The sequence below is a fragment of the Ranitomeya variabilis genome, chromosome 2 (genome assembly GCF_051348905.1).
Source record: "Ranitomeya variabilis isolate aRanVar5 chromosome 2, aRanVar5.hap1, whole genome shotgun sequence".
In the NCBI taxonomy this organism is placed as follows: domain Eukaryota; kingdom Metazoa; phylum Chordata; class Amphibia; order Anura; family Dendrobatidae; genus Ranitomeya; species Ranitomeya variabilis.
Genome location: NC_135233.1, coordinates 565935803 through 565950392, shown reverse-complemented (window position 1 = coordinate 565950392; position 14590 = coordinate 565935803). Strand labels below are relative to the sequence as shown.

The following is a 14590-nucleotide window of genomic DNA, read 5'->3' as shown; positions in this document are numbered from 1 at the left end:
TCCAGTATCTGGTCAAATGGAAGGGATACGGTCAGGAGGATAATTCTTGGGTGACTGCCTCTGATGTTCATGCCTCCGATTTGGTCCGTGCCTTTCATAGGGCTCATCCTGATCGCCCTGGTGGTTCTGGTGAGGGTTCGGTGCCCCCTCCTTGAGGGGGGGGTACTGTTGTGAAATTGGATTTTGGGCTCCCCCGGTGGCCACTGGTGGAATTGAACTGGTGTGCATCATCCTCTCTGTTCACCTGTTTCCATCAGGATGTGGGAGTCGCTATTTAGCCTTGCTCCTCTGTCACTTCCATGCCGGTCAACATTGTAATCAGAAGCCTTTCTGTGCATGTTCCTGCTGCTAGACAACTCCCAGCTAAGTTGGACTTTAGTCCTTGTTTGTTTTTGCATTTTGTTCCAGTTCACAGCTGTAGTTTCGTTTCTGTGTCTGGAAAGCTCTTGTGATCTGAAATTGCCACTCTGATGTTATGAGTTAATACTAGAGTCTTAAAGTAATTTCAGGATGGTGTTTTTTGATAGGGTTTTCAGCTGACCATGAAAGTGCCCTTTCTGTCTTCCTGCTATCTAGTAAGCGGACCTCAATTTTGCTAAACCTATTTTCATACTACGTTTGTCATTTCATCTAAAATCACCGCCAATATTTGTGGGGGCCTCTGTCTGCCTTTCGGGGAAATTTCTCTAGAGGTGAGCCAGGACTATATTTTCCTCTGCCAGGATTAGTTAGTCCTCCGGCCGGCGCTGGGCGTCTAGGGATAAAATGCAGGCTACGCTACCCGGCTACTGTTAGTTGTGCGGCAGGTTTAGTTCATGGTCAGTTTAGTTTCCATCCTTCCAAGAGCTAGTTCTTATGTTTGCTGGCCTATGTTCTCTTGCCATTGAGAACCATAACAGTGGCACCACCGCGCCGTGAGTCGGTGCGGTGGTTTCTTTTGCACCCTCTGCGTGGTTTTTTGTTAGTTTTTTATGCTGACCGCAAAGATACCTATTCTATCCTCTGTCTGTTTAGTTAGTCTGGCCTCCTATGCTGAATTCTATTTCATTCCTGTGTTTGTGACTTCCATCTTAACTCACAGTCAATATATGTGGGGGCTGCCTATTTCTTTGGGGAATTTCTCTGAGGCACGGTAGGCTGTATTTTCTATCTTTGGGGGTGGTTGGCTCTTGGGCTGTGAAGAGGCATCTGGGTAGAGTCGGGAACGCTCCACGGCTGTTTCTAGTTGTTGTGATAGGATTAGGGGTTGCGGTCAGTAGAGCTCCCACTTCCCAGAGCTCGTCCCGTATTGCTAGTTTGGTCATCTGGTCATTTCTAGTGCTCCTAACCACCAGCCAAACATAACACACATGAGACCAAAGACGCCATGTTGGAAATGGGCAGTAATGCACAAAAGGTAAAAAATGTTCAGAGTCCTGACACTCTGTCTGCAGCTCAGATATTCTTCCTTTTCCCCCTGTCTGCCTGACAGGTCCTCTCTGGGTCAAACCCAGGCAGCTTCTGACTAACTTCCTATCCAACCCACCAGTTTTACCCGTGTGTGAGGGGTGCCCTAATAGATAGAAGCAAGGCTCCCCCTGGTGGACTGGAGTGTGAGGTGTAGTGTGTGACTTGTGATACCTGGCAAGGTGAACTCCTTTAGTACCATCAGACGTAATATCACTCCCCCTGGTGGAAGAGCGACATTACTGCAGCAACCAGGACTCTGGGGCGCTGTACTATATCTCCCTGCTCTGTGCTGCTCTGCTCTTTGCCCCTCCCATCTACTTAACTCCTTGCATCCTGTGCCTTAACTAATACTCTTATCTATCCTATTCTCAGTATATAAAAAATGCATCACATTACAATATATGACACTGAACATTAGCATCAGGGAACATGAATAACTGTCAGGGTGCCGCACGTGACACATGTGCTCAGTGTTCAGGAGAGAGGAAGCACACGAGGGTCACTGCCACCTCCTTACAGAGACACAACTTGGAGTCTCCACATTTCAAAAAATTGTTAGTAACATCAGCATCAGTAGCAACAGCAGGCACAAAAGCCATGACAAAGGTGTCACAGACTGGAATAAAGCAAGATCAATGCAGCACATTAAAAACTACACAATCGCCTAGTCTATCCAGTCTGCTACTGGAGTATAAGGGTATGTGCACACGTCCGGATTTCTTGCAGAAATTTCCTGAAGAAAACCGGAAATTTTCTGCAAGAAATCCGCATTTTTTTTTTTGCGTTTTTTTTTCTGTTTTTTTTTGCGTTTTTTTTAGCATTCTGCAAGCGTAATTAGCTTGCAGAATGCTAAAGGTTTCCAAGCGATCTGTAGCATCGCTTGGAAAACTGACTGACAGGTTGGTCACACTTGTCAAACATACTGTTTGACAAGTGTAACCAACTTTTTACTATAGATGCTGCTTATGCAGCATCTATAGTAAAAGATAGAATGTTTAAAAATAATAAAACAAATAAAAAAATGGTTATACTCACCCTTTGCAGACAGCCAATCTCCTCAGCGGCGTCCGTTCCTATAGATGCCGGTGTGGTTCAGGAACTTCGATGACGTCGCGGCTTGTGATTGGTCGCGTGAGTCACATGAGCGGTCAGGTCACGCGACCAATCACAAGACAGCGACGTCATCACAGGTCCTGAACCACACCATCTATAGGAACGGAAGAGAGAGCATGCACCGGAGAGGCGGGAACACTTCAGGGGCCATCAGAGGGTGAGTATATCACTATTTTTTATTTTAATTCTTTTTTTTTTACCAATTATATGGTGCCCAGTCCGTGAAGGAGAGTCTCCTCTCCTCCACCCTGGGTACCAACCGCACATAATCTGCTTACTTCCCGCATGGTGGGCATAGCCCTGTGTGGGAAGTAAGCAGATCAATGCACTCCTAGGTGTGCGGAATCCCCGCAATTCCGCATTTTTAATGAACATGTTGCTTTTTTTCCGCGATGCAATTTTTTCGCGGAAAAAAATGCCACATTTGCACAAAAAATGCGGAATACCCTGTAAATAATAGGAGGCATACGTAAGCGTTTTTTTCGCATTTTTATCACGTTTTTATAGCGAAAAAACGCGAAAAAAACGCGAAAAATCCTGAACGTGTGCACATGGCCTAAAAGTCATTGGAGATTTATGACTTGTTTATCTGTATGAAAGTTAGGTGGTCTGCACTTTCAGTGGACAGTCGGATGCACTTATCCCTCAGGACATCAGCAGCATAGCTGAAGACAAGTTCTGAGAGAATGCTGGCTGCTGGGCATGACAAGATTGACAGGTAAGCTTTTTAAAGACCAAAATGCCAAAGGGTTTAAATCCCCCTGATGGAATTGATATTGAGCTTGAGATACTCCTGCACCATCCTCACCAGTCGTTCACTATTTGTCAGACTTGTACTTTTTTCTGCTGGTGCACGGGCTGGTCTAAAAATGTGTGAAACGACTCATGGAAATTGCTTTGGCCACATACACTACTGCTGCTGTTTTTGCCTCATCAGTGCAAAGTATGAGAACTGATGCAAGGATTCCCGACTTTCCTGGTGTCTGTTCGCCCTGATCCAAGATGGAGTCTTGGATCTTGCCCTGTCATGGATCTTCCTGTCTGTCCTGATTATTTAAGTCCGGGTCTTGTGTTCACCTGTGCCTGAATATTTTGTGCTGCTGGCTCCTGAGCATCTGCCTGTTTGCTGGTTAACTCCCTGCTTCTGCTGCTCACTACTCAGATCTGCCTCACTCCATTCAGCTACCTCTCGCCTCTGGAACTGCCATGACGAGCAGCACACCAGTGGAAGGATTTCCTTTGTGTACAAAACTTTTCCCAGTGTTGTGCCTCTTTGCACCACACCAGGTGAGCAAGATTCAAGCTGTGTTTTCTCTCCAAGAAAGTTCTACTCATCTACTACGCTTAGATGGCGCTCTCCCTCTTTCTCCCCTCATCCTCTTTTTTCTAGGACGTCATTCACATGACGCATCATCTGTGAACTATTGGACTCCTACTAACAAGAACTGTGCACACGTATGAGCAAGTGTTGCTGGACTTCATCATTTAAATACTGTGTGCATTTGCACTATAACCTTATTGGACTTCCTTGTTCAAGTGTCTTGTTTACTTCCACATAATTTCCTTGCTGGACTGGTTTACATTAGCGGTCGCGCCCTGCTACTCAGTTTGCTGTGATTTTCTATATAGAGCTGAGGACCTCGTTACAATTGCAAGAATATCTGTACTATGTTTTGTTTGCTATCCTGTTGGCTATTTTCTATATAGAGCTGAGGACTTCGTTACAGTTGCAGAAATATCTTAGTTCTGTTTACATTTCTGTTTTTGAGTAAATACATCTTTTGCTGCAACTTTGTTCTCAGACTGGCTTTATCCCATGCTATCAGATTCCGTAGTACCCATATAATTATTACAACTGATCTGGCTAGGCGAGAGGCTCTGGACTGAGGTCTAAGGGGTAAGGATTCTTCTTGTGGAGAGTGACATACCAGCTCTTGCTTGTCAAGGTAAGGAGTCTTATTTTGCACTGACGAGGGCAAATAGCCTGAAACACTGTGTCTGCAAATTGAGACACTGATTTGGCTTTTATCCTAAGTCATATTTCAAGACCCGTTAAAGGGTTGATTGTGACTTGTAGGATCACTACTTCCAACAGGTGGCGCTATAGAGTTCAAGTCCTCGTTTTCTCTGAAAAGGCAATTTGCATATTACATTTTCCAGAGGAGCATTGCACGGAGGATAAGCCTCCTTACCTTGACAAGCCAGAGCTGGTATGTCACTCTCCTCAAGGAGAACCCTTACCCCTTAGACCTCAGTCCTACATCTGCCACTCATCCATCTGTTACGGATCAATGTTTAAACTAGAAAAACTAGTCCAAGTACTGTCTCAGTCCCTGTCCCATGCATCCATGCTGCTTAATTATACTATTTTTACCCTGGGTCAATTGATTACACTTTTCCTGGTGTCTTTCACTAATTTGAGGTGTTTTGGCAGCTTTTTGGCCCCCTTGAAGCTGCTGTCTCTGCATTTGTTTTTTCCTCCCATTAAATTCAAAGGGGTTCGGATATGTTCGACAAACCTTTCAGCAAACATCGGGATGATCGCTGATCTGAACTGAACCTTGAAAGGTTTGCTCATCTTTAATGGCGAATAAGCCTTTTGTTCTGCTCTGACCTGGTCAAGCTTTGAAACCTGTCACTCACAGCCCTTTGACTCTCGACCCCCTCTATTATTGCTACTGTTACAACTGCACACTGAAGGGGTTTTTATAATGCCATGCCAAGTAGGATACAAACTATTGGCATGGAATTATATCTCCAATATTCTTCACATATACAGTATATAGATATTTATTTATATATTTATTTGGGAGTGGATCTATATCATGTCTTGATCTTTAAAGACCCTGGCAACACTCCTTGCTATTGGCATAAAAAATCTCAACATTTTACTTATTAGATGACAGTGCAGATTTCCATTAATCTAGTATCTTGTCTTTTTGTTGTTTACTAGTCTTTTGTTGTTTGTGATCCTCAGTAGTTTCCACTTTGCAGGAATTCAACCCCAAAGGCTTGCTTCTTGCAGTCTCCTCTGGAGAGTTGATGTTGAGAATGTGTCTGGTAATCCTGATGAACCTGCAGCACAGGTAATTCTTGGTCTTCCTTTCCTGTAGCGGTCCTCGTGAGAACCAGTTTCATCATTGTGATTGATAGTTTTCATGACAGCACTTGAAGATACCTTAAAGGTTACAGCAATTTCCCAGACTGACTGAGTTTCTTACCGTAAATTAATGATGGACTGTCACTCCTCTTTACTCAGTAGAGTTTTTAGATTGAGTAATAAAGTAGAGCTCAGCAAGCTTCTCCTGCTCACGCCAGGCTCTGTATATACTATGTCCAAAGATAGTGAGCTTATCACAGGAGGGGGTGTGGTCTGACCAGGGATCACATGCCATGTAGTCAAGGCAGTGATAATCTCCTGCTGATAAAACCTCCATTGTATGGAAACAACAGTACACAACCTAACATGTAACATATCTCTGAAATCAGTGTCTCAACCCATACCTCATGCTGCCCTCAGATTACATAGAAAAACTCTGCTGACAGATTCCTTGTAAATAAAAGTAATTCCAGGTGTTTAAGCAATGAAGCTTCTAGAAAGAATGCAAAGAGGGTGTAAAGCTGTCATCAAAATACAAGGGGGTACTTTAAGGAATCTATGGCTTAACTTGTTTACTTCATGTGTGTTTTTTTACGCCTTGTTCCCAAATGTGTCCCTTTCTGGTTTTATTGCTTTCAGCCTGAATCTACAATGTGCACATTCTGATAAGAACATGAAAAATCACTGCATGGAAAGGGGTGTCAAAAGTTTTGCATGATAATGTACATGTAAAACAAAAAAAGCTGATTTACACAACAGGTTCTGACAAAACATCTCCTTTTAAATGGTGATCACAGGTAAATATGGTTGTCCTCCTTTAACATTTCCCTAAAAAAAAAGTTCTGCTGTATGACGCCATGCAATGATTTGATACGTGCGCTCTCATAAAATGACCTTTCATGAAAACTAAGTTTGAAACTCGACAGCTCCATAGTACGAGCATGTTCATCAGATTCGGGAACACGGCCCTTTAACTGAGGGTGAGGCTTCTTCAAACATACAGCAACATCTGAACTTTTCAACTATTTTATCAACAAAGCTAAAGGAACAAAAAGATTCTTTTGTGGGAAACTCGAAAAGAATTACATGGCAGAGTTTTTATAGTTAAAGATCCACTTGGGATAAAAGGAATTTGAGGAGAAAACTTTCTTTTTTTTTCTAAGACTGACTGCAGAAATAGTTTTCATTTGAAATCATAGACTCAGTGTGTGAACCTGCCCATGAGAAATGGTCCGATGTTCTCACCGGAGAGAATCTAACCTCCCCGATCATCCACCATTAGCGGGACAGCAATGCCCTAAGTAACGGGACTGATCCAGCTGGCCGCTCCCATTTCAAGATTTCCAGCCAGCTACACATTTCAGATCTGTACTATATATTCAACACCCTGGTGGCACTAAAAGAGTAATCGTAATTTTTTTTTTCTTTTTTTTAGAAATCAACTTTGTGATATATGTTTTTTGGAGAAATCCGCTTCTTTCTCCTACTGGATTGATCTTTCATTCTCAAAATTCTCAATCCACGTGTAAAATCTGTGTTCGCTGAAGACAGATAGTAACACTACTGAAATAGGAAATGACAGTTAGTGCTCATAAAGTTCTATGGAGAACTGTAACTTCAGGAGATCTTGCAGTAGAATGTCTGGCTCCACCTCTAGCTCCTCCCTCCTCTCCAGAGAATCTTATAAGCACCAACCGTCATCTCCTATCTCAATCAATACAGATTTTACAATTTTTACCCCTAAATTGAGTATGAATTATCGAGAAAAAAATGAATTCTCCTATAAGATATATTACAAGGTTAATTATTTTCATGTGTGCTATTGAGTTACGAAATAAAAATTGAAAATGATGGTTACTCTTTAAAATGGGCCAATGAATGATTGTTCATCATTGATCAATAACTCCAAAATAGAGATCGACAAAAAATATTTGATTGCCCTAGGCTGTTGGCCAATGCTGTCCACGGCTGTTGGCATAGGGCAAGATTTACCTCTATGCCGGCAATCATTTGACCTGCAGTCCGGGCCACTCTGCTGCTTCTTAGGCTCCTGTGATGATATGACATTGTGGCACAGTGGACTCCATGATATCGCAGTGGCTGGGTAAGCAGCAGAGAAGGCCAGGATGCCAGACAAAGGATTGCCAGGGCAGAAGTGCCCCTGAGGAACGAACTACACACTGGATCAGGTGGTACATCGGTCCCTTTCTTGTGGTTCCAGGACCCTTTCTTGCAATTACATTTAAATGTTGTTTTTAAAAATAATTTTCTAATAAAAAGTGTTTATTATGGTACCATGGTTGAGATCAGTGTATTTCTTGATCAAACCCTCTTGTGATATATTTAATAGTAAATGGTACAGTATCCCCTAGGGGGAGTTATATCTAATATTGAGCAAATCACCGTGTATATATAACACTGGATCAGGGTAGTTAGAATCTTGGTGTTTAAGCTCATCCCAAACATATCAGATACCACATTGGACAATATAGAATTTTGTTCTGCGAATGATCATTTGCAATGTTTGAAATCAGCCAATTTATATGAGCATTATGTAATATGTATGGGCTCCTTACACCTCCCAAATCACATAGCACGATGGAGATCTGTCAGCTACATGAATGGGTCATGTTTTACCATCTAAAGGTGAAAGGAGAAATTGCAGGGCCAAAAAGAATACAGAAAATGGGCCTCTAAAAAGCTTTAAATACTGTATATCTTTAATCAAAATGTAATTGTGCCATTTGAGATCATTACCCATGATAGTAATGGCCGGTATGTATTTGTTAGTGATGGCCATTACTCAGCTACCAAATGGTTGAAATGAAACAAAGAGTGAAAAATGTAAAGGGTGTGAATACTTTCCGTACCCACTGTAAATGTATACGAGTATATATACATATATATATTTGTTCATTTTTTGATATGTCTGTGCATATGTGTGATATATGTAAACCTGTACGTTTATGCATGCTAAACAATTGTGGGAATCAGACCTACTGAAATCTAGACATAGAGGGCTTAAAGTGAACTTGTCATTTCCAGAAATGTTATTTACTTTGCAGATATGTGGTTAGTCTGCAGGGAAATAGCATTTAAACTCTCTGCCTTCATGCCTTACTGGATCAGCAGGTGCAGGGAGAAAATGAACTTTTATTACGGTGGTGCAGGGAGCAGGGAGCAGTTACAATCACTACACAATGAGTGCTGTAATCTCTCTGGCACTTTGGTTAAGAGCTTGTCATGCAGCATATGTGTATAGCATGTGTCCAAACTAGGCTATCAAAGTGCGAGGGAGTCATTACTGCACGTTCACTGTATAGTTACTGATGGCTGTAGCCACTCACTGCACCACCCTGATGACTGGACGCAAGTGGCTCAAGGGAGGATATAACATCATTGTCTCCCTGTAGCCGCTGCTCCAGTAGGGCAAGGAGGCAGGATTGTAAAGCCACTTACCTGTAGATTAAATTCAATATCTGCAAGCTAATAGTGATTCTGGACAAGACAAGTTCCTTTTAAAGGGAACATGACAGCTGTTACATGCTGGTCAATCCACAGGCAGCACGTATCAGGCACTGGCTGTATGATTTCAACCAGAAATGTTTGATTCTGGTGTTTCAGAAAAAAACATACATCAAAAGCCACTGGAGACCAAGCTGCATGGGAGACTAGTCGGACAGGCGGGTCCTCCGCCGCTTCTCTCCACCCACTGACATTGAGTGACAGGTCTCTCCTTGCGTACGTGTACAGGGAGACACCTACAAGTCATTGGCAGCGGACGGAGAAAAGCCCCTGGGGACCTGACTAGTATTCCCTGTGGGTCGGTCCCCAGAAATCTTTTAAAGAATGTTTTTTTGTGAAATGCCATGTTTCATCGTCAAACATTCATAGCTGTAATCATATAGCCAGTGTCTTATATATGCGTCCCGTGGATCAGACACCATGTATCAGTTGTGAGGTTCCCTTTAACATCTCGTCTACCTATATATACATGGACTAATCAGGACAAGTTTCAAAAATGTCATGAAATGTTATGTTATACACATTGTATTTAGACCTTGTAACTCTCCGTAGCTGAGAGAGACATATTTCTGGATGTTCTACTACGGAATCTGTTCAAAATTTGTTAAAGTATTAATGCTTAATACTCCTTCATGTCTTGTATCTATCAACAATTATAGAAAGAATTAAAACTGAACTATATGGTGAGTACTAAACAAAATGCAGTTTCTAGCTGCTCTCTGTGTTCTGGCAAGCTACCAATGAAATATTAATTGTCCTTTATTAAATCGATCACATCTGACACATCCTGACTGTGTAACATATCACACAGGTCACAATGGTCCATAATGAAAAATCTGTACAAAACTCCAGGGATTGAGAATAATATATTTTTCACAGGAAACATCCAACCTTTACAAAAGAAGAAAACGAAATACATCCTGAAAGGAAAAAGTTGGCAAATCAACAAACTCAGACTTTGCTTGAAAGCAAATCCATTATAACAAGCATCTGGTCCACTCCTTCGTTACAATGTAGGGTGCAATACTCAATATCAAGCAGCAGCTGAAAGAGCAGACACAATTTAGGGTTTAGGAAAAGATAGGCAAATCAATATGTGCCCCAAACATCATTTAAATCTTTTTAAACCACTCTTCTTTTTTATGCCATGTTATTCGTTGACATTTTTTGCACAAAATTCTTGAAAATGGCCAATGTGGTTCATGAATTTTGTGCAAGATCAAAAATGCCATTTATTTTTGTCTGGTAAATATTTTGCAACTTTTTCATTCATTTTTAGGCTCCGGACTTTAATATAAAGGGCTATAGTGATATAAAAAGATGGGTGATTTCATTAATAAATGAGGTGATGGGACCTATTTGTAATAGTAGGCTGGAAAAGTTGACAGATTTCACTTAGAAAAAAACATACCTTAGATATGGTTTTATGAACATGTACATGGTCATGAGATGGACCTTCTAAGGACTGTACAAATGACCAGGGAATATAATTTATGCATGGAAAGAAGATGACTCAATATGCTTATAGCTAAGGGTTAACTGAAAAATAATCAAATATCTTGATATTTGAATTTACAATTTTTCAATGGAAATTGGAGAATCAATTCACTGCAAGTCAAAAGTTCACCAAAGCCTCAAATTTTTCAATTACATTGTCCTGAGAAATTGATCAAACTATTCCATTTTCCTCACACACTAATCACTTCCACTTCTGTGCTGTCACACATTGTATGTACAGTTTGTCCGTGTTTTATGGCTTAGCTGAGAACTGTGATGTAACGGGCTGGGAACCACTGTGCCGAAGCTCAAGGAAGACCTGGAGGTACATGACTAGAATCCTTACCGAATCTGACCATGGATTCGCAGCAGCTAACGACACCGAGATCCGAGGCTAGGCAAAGGAGGTGGTCCAGGTGCTACTCCAGGACTGACCTTGGGTAGATGGCAGCTGACCCCCTAGGAACAGGTAGCTTGGATAGCCTGAGGGAATGTCCAACAGATGCAGGCAAGCAGAGTAAGATGACAGTTTCCACAGATGCAGATGGGACCAGCTGACATTGAGATTAGCACTGGCATTTGCAGCGGGATCGGCTGACATTGAGATGACAACTGGCAGGTGCAACTGAACTGGCTGATGTTGAGATGAGCACTGGCAGGTGCAACAGGACCAACTGATGATGAGATGAGAACTGGCAGGTGCAGTGGGAGCGGCTGCTGTTGAGTTGAGCACTGACGGGTGCAGTGGGACCAGCTGCCATTGACATGAGTAGGGTTGAGCGACCTTTACATTTATAGGATCGGGTCGGGTTTCACGAAACGCGACTTTTTCAAAAGTCGGGTCGAGTGAAATCGGCCGATCCTATAAAAAAGTCGGGGTCGGCCGAAACTCGAAACCCAATGCAGTGCATTGGGTTTCCAATGGTTCCCAGGGTCTGAAGGAGCGGAAACTCTCCTTCAGGCCCTGGGATCCATATTTAAGTGTAAAATAAAGAATTAAAATAAAAAATATCGCCATACTTACCCTCTGATGCGCCCTGGTACTAAGCGGGAACCTTCCTTCCTTAGAATCAGCCTTCCAGGACCTTGCGGTGACGTCGCGGCTTGTGATTGGTCGCGCGGCCGCCCATGTGACCGCTCGCGCAACCAATCACAAGCCGCAACGTCACCGTGACGTCACCGAAGGTCCTGGAAGAGCTGATTCTTAGGAAGGAAGGCTGCCGGAAAGAAGCCGAGGGTGAGTATATTCCTATTAGGTATATACTCACCCTCGGACACGCCCTGCTTCTTTCCGGCAGCCTTCCTTCCTAAGAATCAGCCCTTCCAGGACCTTCGGTGACGTCACGGTGACGTCGCGGCTTTTGATTGGTCGCGCGAGCGGTCACATGGGCGGCCGCACGACCAATCACAAGCCGCGACGTCACCGCGACGTCACTGCAAGGTCCTGGAAGGCTGATTCTAAGGAAGGAAGGTTCCCGCTTAGTACCAGGGTGCATCAGATGGTAAGTATAGCGATATTTTTTATTTTAATTCTTTCTTTTACACTTAAATCTGAATTCTGATACCAATTCCCGATATCCTAAACATATCGGGAATCGGTATTGGAATTCCGATTCCAGATTCAGAAGATCGCCGACTTCATGGCCGACCCCACACAGGAGTCGGGTCGGGTTTCATGAAACCCGACTTTGCCAAAAGTCGGCGACTTCTGAAAATTGCCGACCCGTTTCGCTCAACCCTAGACATGAGTACTAGCAGGATGAGTACTGGCAGGTGCAGCAGGACTGGCTGATGTAGAGATAAGCACTGGCAGGTGCAGCAGCTGGGATACGAGCACAACATTATACAGGCACCTCCATGTTGGAGAAGGTGCTTTAAATAGTAAGTGTCCTCCAGCTATTGGCTGGGGACACTTTTGAGGAATGCCTGCTGCTCCTTTAAGAAAGGGGAAGTGTGCACACGAGCATCCTAAAAACAGTGCTCGGGGACCCATGTGCAATGAACCCACCTTGGGTAGCAGCAGACATGGAAGAAGCAAGACGGGGAACGTGGCAAGGAGTACGCTTGCGTCTCTGCAAGGAGAAAGGGACTGCAGGTGGAGATGCCGACACTACATGTGACATTCTCTCACTAGCCAAATTCACCAAAACAATGGCTGCTACATTCCCTGCCTTGGCATTTATACTGGCTATGATTATCTTTCCTGATTGACTGTGAAGTGATCGCTGCAATGCATTATCGGGAAGCATGCCATAGATCATGTGATATTACTCGGGCTGATGCAATCTTTTGCAATATATAAAATGACCGTGTACATTTTAGGCAATTCATGCAAAGCAAATAGTAAATTGTACAAATTTACCGGCTTTAGAATACTCCTAAAAAATTCTGCACTAATTGAATTTGCATTGAATCAATTTGTTTATCATTAGTTAAAATTTGCGGAAAGTCTAGAAATTTCAAAATAAAGTACTGTACAATGCAAACGGATGAAGATAACAGGAAGTGAAAAAAATCTGTAACAATTTTAGTGAATGCTGAAGTTTTGACTTTTCTAAAAAAAAAAAAAAATCTGATTTGGTAACACACTAGTTAATTAGCTTATCCGCTTCTTCAAAAGATCAGGAGTTTGGGACAGAAAGATGGTTTTAACTATTAAATGCAAACGCAATTAGGCCAGTGAGGATGAGTCAGATAGAGATCCCCTTTCATGTAGGCATATAAAAGGATATGCATGGTTTTGTCTGAAATGACAACCAGAGCAGGTTTACTAATGGGTATCTAATAGAAAAAGAGAATTTTACGATGCTCATTAATTACAAAAGTGTCATGTGCTCCTGGCAGAGTGATAATCCCTCCCTGTAGATTAGGAAGCTTCCACAAAGGACTTCAAAGGGTTTCTCAGCCTATCCCCTAGGACATGCCTACTGCAAACTGCACAGTCTAACCAAGCAAGGCTAGAAGAAGGGTTTGCGGGTCTGCCTTAGAGAGAATACTAAGAAAAGATACAATAGGTGTATAGCCTGATGGGGAAGCAGTTTGTACAGTCAATAAAAACAAGATCTGGAAGCTTCTCTGTGTGGAAAAGTTTTGTTTAAAGTAAGGCAAAGCCAATTGATCATGTCTACATCATGGCACGAAAGATGGAATATAAATTGGAACTCATATAAAAGCCTAATTCAGACTTCTGTTTTTCACTTGTTCTCTCTGTAATTTTCAAGGATAGAACGCATACTCATTATAGTCTCTAGAGCTAGATAATCCAAAATACGCCAGTAAATAAATCAAACAATCAAAAAAATCTTACTTAAAGGGAACCTGTCACCTGAATTTGGCGGGACCAGTTTTGGGTCATATGGGCGGGGTTTTTGGGTGTTTGATTCACCCTTTCCTTACCAGCTGGCTGAATGCTGGCCGCAATATTGGATTGAAGTTCATTCTCTGTCCTCCGGAGTACACGCCAGTGCAAGACAATATTGTCTTGCGCAGGCGTGCACTCCGGAGGAGAGAATGAACTTCAATCCAATATTGCAGCCAGCATGCACCCAGCGGGTAAGGAAAGGGTGAATCAAACACCCGAAAACCCCGCCCATATGACCCAAAACTGGTCCCGCCAAATTCAGGTGACAGGTTCCCTTTAATAACCATGATTTTATTAATACAAAAGAAACTAAAAACAACATAACACAAAGACGTGATTACTTAAAGAAGTCATGGGAGAGCGGGAGAGGACCAAGTGATCTCATGAACATGAATCCTACAAATAGTAATAATGGTAAATGTATGAACCGAACCAGTGTTTTTATTGGCCAAATTAAATATGTATAATCTAAAAACAATTATTTAATATACCAAATTAATTATATGGAAACTAAATCAATAAATACATAATTTGTTAATATAAAA

General features: G+C 42.3%; 1 long non-coding RNA gene across 1 annotated transcript in view; it reads left to right on the top strand.

Annotated features, from left to right (window-relative positions):
• The first annotated feature begins 5595 nt into the window (after positions 1 to 5595).
• The window catches only part of LOC143809721 (uncharacterized), a 135096-nt gene continuing 126101 nt past the window's right edge, over positions 5596 to 14590 (top strand). Inside the window, exon 1 of the long non-coding RNA XR_013222418.1 lies at positions 5596 to 5648. This is a non-coding gene — a long non-coding RNA (uncharacterized LOC143809721). The remainder of the gene's footprint in view (positions 5649 to 14590) is intronic.